The sequence below is a fragment of the Lissotriton vulgaris genome, chromosome 10 (genome assembly GCF_964263255.1).
Source record: "Lissotriton vulgaris chromosome 10, aLisVul1.2, whole genome shotgun sequence".
NCBI classification, from domain to species: domain Eukaryota; kingdom Metazoa; phylum Chordata; class Amphibia; order Caudata; family Salamandridae; genus Lissotriton; species Lissotriton vulgaris.
Window position 1 is genome coordinate 1,144,721,987 of NC_141698.1, and position 6,170 is coordinate 1,144,728,156.

Genomic DNA, 6,170 nt, shown 5'->3' on the forward strand with positions numbered 1-6,170 from the left:
TCGGAGAGACAGCGCATGTGCTGCCCAGGCTCATCCTAATAATTGCTGCATGTCTCTGAGAGACAGCGAATGTGCTGCATCTGCTCAACCTAATAATTGCTGCATGTCTCTGAGAGACAGCGCATGCCCTGCCCAGGCTCAACCTAATAATTGCTGCATGTCTCTGAGAGACAGAGCATGCGCTGCCCAGGCTCATCTTAATAATTGCTGCATGTCTCGGAGAGACAGCGCATGCGCTCCCCAGGCTCATCCTAATAATTGCTGCATGTCTCTGAGAGACAGCGCATGTGCTGCCCAGGCTCATCCTAATAATTGCTGCATGTCACGGAGAGGCACAGCATGCGCTGCCCAGGCGCAACCTAATAATTGCTGCATGTCTCTGAGAGACAGCGCATGTGCTGCCCAGGCTCATCCCAATAATTGCTGCATGTCTCAGAGAGACAGCGCATGTGCTGCCCAGGCTCATCCTAATAATTGCTGCATGTCACGGAGAGACAGCACATGCGCTGCCCAGGCTCAACCTAATAATTGCTGCATGTCTCGGAGAGACAGCGCATGCCCTGCCCAGGCTCAACTAATAATTGCTGCATGTCTCGGAGAGACAGCGCATGTGCTGCATTGGCTTTCCCTAATAATTGATGCATGTCTCCGAGAGACTGCGCATGCCCTGCCAAGGCTCAACCTAATAATTGCTTTATGTCTCGGGGAGACAGCGCATGTGCTGCATCGGCTCAACCTAATAATTGCTGCATGTCTCTGAGAGACAGCGCATGCCCTGCCCAGGCTCAACTAATAATTGCTGCATTTCTCTGAGAGACAGCGCATACACTGCCCAGGCTCATTCTAATAATTGCTGCATGTCTCGGAGAGACAGCGCATGCCCTGCCCAGGCTCAACCTAATAATTGCTACATGTCTCTGAGAGACAGAGCATGCGCTGCCAAGGCTCATCTTAATAATTTATGCATGTCTCGGAGAGACAGCGCATGCGCTCCCCAGGCTCAACCTAATAATTGCTGCATGTCTCGGAGAGACAGCGCATGCGCTGCCCAGGCTGAACCTAATAATTGCTGCTTGTTTTGGAGAGACAGCGCATGTGCTGCCCAGGCTCATCCTAATAATTGCTGAATGTCTCGGAGAGACACCGCATGTGCTGCCCAGGCTCATCCTAATAATTGCTGCATGTCACGGAGAGACATCGCATGCGCTGCCCAAGCTCAACTTAATAATTGCTGCATGTCTCGGAGAGACAGCGCATGCGCTGCCCAGGATCAACCTAATAATTACTGCATGTCTTGGAGGGACAGCGCATGAGCTGCCCAGGCTCATCCCAATAAATGCTGCATGTCTCGGAGAGACAGCGCATGCGCTCCCCAGGCTCAACCTAATAATTGCTGCATGTCTCGGAGAGACAGCACATGCGCTGCCCAGGCTCAACCTAATAATGGCTGCATGTCTCATAGAGACAGATTATGTGCTGCCCAGGCTCAACCTAATAATTGCTGCATGTCTCGGAGAGACAGCGCATGTGCTGCCCAGGCTCATCCTAATAATTGCTGCATGTCTCGGAGAGACAGCGCATGTGCTGCATCGGCTCAACCTAATAATTGCTGCATGTCTCTGAGAGACAGCTCATGCGCTGCCCAGGCTCAACCTAAGAATTGCTGCATGTCTCTGAGAGACAGCGCATGCGCTGCCCAGGCTCATCTTAATAATTGCTGCACGTCTTGGAGAGACAGCGCAAGTGCTCCCCAGGCTCAACCTAATATTTGCTGCATATCTCGGAGAGACAGCGCATGCGCTTGCTAGGCTCAACCTAATAATTGCTGCATGTCTCGGAGAGACAGCGCATGCGCTGCCCAGGCTCAACATAATAATTGCTGCATGTCTCAGAGAGACTTACAAAAGGGGGTGGTGATGAACAGAGTGTCTGAATTGAGCAGACCACTCTTACCCAGTCCAAAGATCAGGGCTTGATCCATCACCGTTATTTATCTCACTGCCCCATCCCAGCTCAGAACCTGGCTATATGCAAATCAGTCTGTCCCTGGCCCAGTGCATCATGGGAACAGGGCAGACTAAACTACCAAGCCAATTCTTTACCAGAAAGGAGACAAGCTACCGGGGACCGGTTTCTGGCATTTCAGCCGTCTTCGACCCGGCTTGCTTGAATCCTGATGGAGCAGTGAGAAAGGGACTCATGTCTGAGTATACCCTGCCACACCTATAGTGGCCAAAATCGATTTACAAAAGGGGGTGGTGATGAACAGAGTGTCTGAATTGAGCAGACCACTCTTACCCAGTCCAAAGATCAGGGCTTGATCCATCACCGTTATTTATCTCACTGCCCCATCCCAGTTCAGAACCTGGCTATATGCAAATCAGTCTGTCCCTGGCCCAGTGCATCATGGGAACAGGGCAGACTAAACTACCAAGCCAATTCTTTACCAGAAAGGAGACAAGCTACCGGGGACCGGTTTCTGGCATTTCAGCCGTCTTTGGCCCGGCTTGCTTGAATCCTGATGGAGCAGTGAGAAAGGGACTCATGTCTGAGTATACCCTGCCACACCTATAGTGGCCAAAATCGATTTACAAAAGGGGGTGGTGATGAACAGAGTGTCTGAATTGAGCAGACCACTCTTACCCAGTCCAAAGATCAGGGCTTGATCGATCACCGTTATTTATCTCACTGCCCCATCCCAGCTCAGAACCTGGCTATATGTAAATCAGTCTGTCCCTGGCCCAGTGCATCATGGGAACAGGGCAGACTAAACTACCAAGCCAATTCTTTACCAGAAAGGAGACAAGCTACCGGGGACCGGTTTCTGGCATTTCAGCCGTCTTCGGCCCGGCTTGCTTGAATCCTGATGGAGCAGTGAGAAAGGGACTCATGTCTGAGTATACCCTGCCACACCTATAGTGGCCAAAATCGATTTACAAAAGGGGGTGGTGATGAACAGAGTGTCTGAATTGAGCAGACCACTCTTACCCAGTCCAAAGATCAGGGCTTGATCCATCACCGTTATTTATCTCACTGCCCCATCCCAGCTCAGAACCTGGCTATATGCAAATCAGTCTGTCCCTGGCCCAGTGCATCATGGGAACAGGGCAGACTAAACTACCAAGCCAATTCTTTACCAGAAAGGAGACAAGCTACCAGGGACCGGTTTCTGGCATTTCAGCCGTCTTCGTCCCGGCTTGCTTGAATCCTGATGGAGCATTGAGCAAGGGATGGATCAAGCCCTGATCTTTGGACTGGGTAAGAGTGGTCTGCTCAATTCAGACACTCTGTTCATCACCACCCCCTTTTGTAAATCGATTTTGGCCACTATAGGTGTGGCAGGGTATACTCAGACATGAGTCCCTTTCTCACTGCTCCATCAGGATTCAAGCAAGCCGGGCCGAAGACGGCTGTAATGCCAGAAACCGGTCCCCGGGAGCTTGTTTCCTTGCCAGTGTAAGAATTGGCTTTTGTAGTTTGGTTTGCCCTGTTCCCATCATGCACTGGGACAGGAACAGACTAATTTGCATACAGCCAGGTTCTGAAACTGGGATGGTGCAGTGAGCTAAAAAACGGTGTTGGATCTAGCCCTGATCTCTTGACTGGGTGAGAGCTTTCTGCTTAATTCAGAGACTCTGTCCCTCACCACCCCTTGTTGTAAATGTCTCAGAGAGACAGCGCATGCGCTTGCTAGGCTCAACCTAATAATTGCAGCATTTCTCGAAGAGACAGCGCATGTACTGCCCAGGCTCAACCTAATAATTATTGCATGTCACAGAGAGACAGCTCATGTGCTGCCAAGGCTCAACCTAATAATTGCTGCATGTCTTGGAGAGACAGCGCATGCGCTGCCCAGGCTCAACCTAATAATTGCTGCATGTCTCGGAGAGACAGCGCATGTGCTGCCCAGGCTCATCCTAATAATTGCTGCATGACACGGAGAGACAGCGCATGCGCTGCCCAGGCTCATCCTAATAATTGCTGCATGTCTCGGAGAGATAGCGCATGCGCTGCCTAGGCTCAACCTAATAATTGCTGCATTTCTCGGAGAGGCAGCGCATGTACTGCCCAGGCTCAACCTAATAATTACTGCATGTCACGGAGAGACAGCGCATGTGCTGCCCAGGCTCAACCTATTAATTGCTGCATGTCTCGGAGAGACAGCGCATGCGCTGCCTAGGCTCAACCTAATATTTGCAGCATGTCTCTGAGAGACAGCACATGCCCTGCCCAGGCTCAACCTAATAATTGCTGCATTTCTCGGAGAGACAGCGCATGTGCTGCCTCAGCTCATCCTAATAATTGCTGCATGTCACGGAGGGACAGCACATGTGCTGCCTAGGCTCAACCTAATAATTGCTGCATGTCACGGAGAGACAGCGCATGCGCTGCCTTGACTCAACCTAATAATTGCTGCATGTCTCTAAGAGACAGCGCATGCGCTGCCTAGGCTCATCCTAATAATTGCTGCATGTCTCAGAGAGACAGCGCATGCGCTGCCCAGGCTCAACCTAATAATTGCTGCATGTCTCGGAGAGACAGCACATGCGCTGGCCAGGCTCAACCTAATAATTACTGCATGTCACGGAGAGACAGCGCATGCGCTGCCTTGACTCAACCTAATAATTGCTGCATGTCTCAGAGAGACAGCGCATGCGCTGCCCAGGCTCAACCTTATAATTACTGCATGTCACGGAGAGACAGAGCATGCGCTGCCCAGGCTCAACCTAATAATTGCTGCATGTCTCGGAGAGACAGAGCATGTGCTGCCCAGACTCAACCTAATAATTGCTGCATGTCTCTGAGAGACAGCGCATGCGCTGCCCAGGCTCAACCTAATAATTGCTGCATGTCTCGGAGAGACAGCGCTTGTGCTGTGAGGTAATATAAATTTTATGATCGATTGTGTCCCCTATCTTAGACCCCACCGACTCCGTGTACACGCTACAAGTACATGTATGTTCCCTCCCCTTCAAGCTATAAAGACGCAAATACATTTGCGTCCAACGTTAACATGTCCTCTTTCAGATCCACCATGAATGGGTCAAATAGTCCGTTCCTAAATATGCCATGCCAACGTCTTTATGTAATGTACTTTACACGTTTTTCAGCTCTGGCAAAGTAGGCCCTGAAAATCTGCCATCGAGCCTTTTCCTGCCTTCTGACTCTGAATCTCAAACCTGGGCTTTGCATCTGTACCCGTGACCTCTGCCTCACTCCCTGTGCGGCTAACGGTGCTTGGCTCAGCCTGTTGCCTGCCAAGACTGTATTCAACCTTCGAATTATCTGCTCCACTCCTCGAAAATACATTCCTGTCTAGTAGTTTCATGTCAACATCCTTCCAGCTGCAGAGCAAAGGGTTTGGCCTCACTGTCTCTATGCAAGTAATTCATGGCTCTGTTTCCATGGTAGGCCCATGCCCTCCCTCGCACCCCTCGCATCTCATGCAGACACGTAGACGCTCATACACGCACTCACAGCCAGTATAGAATAGCCTCTTGTCCGAGAGACCTTTTCCTTCCAGATAATACAGTTCCTTAAACATGAGATATTAGATACGATTTGGGATTAGGTTGATCTGACATCCAGACATCTGTCTCCACTTGAGGGCTAAATGTCAAGTCCCCCTTCACCCCTCAAGTTACACGTACATTACACGTCATACTGCTGCGCGCGCATCTCTGCCATGTATTTTTGCTGACACTGTCGGATTCACTCATGGATCCGCCTACTTGTGACATCATGTTTAATGACGTTCTTGTTCACGCCTTCATGCACGCCTATTGTAACGCCTTTTTGTATTACGTACATGCACTCTTATCTCTCTTCTCAGCTGTTACGCCTCCTGCATATGCCTTTACTGTAATGCATTGACTATATATATGAATGCCTGTCAATAATGTATTGTCGCATACTTGCATACTCGCATATTACCATTGACTCTGTCAGTCTGTCCCTTCCCAAACCTGCGTGGTGACGGAACGGTATGCCACCTTGGCTCGAGCTAATATGCTAATCACCCAATTCCTTTTATAGGAATAAAACCCTTTTTGAGAAACCTCAAATATCACGGATTTTGCCTCTTATTTATTATGAGTTATTCTTATTGACTTTACCGCATAGAAATTCAGTACCAGGTAATTAATTTTACCACATAATTGGCGCCCGAA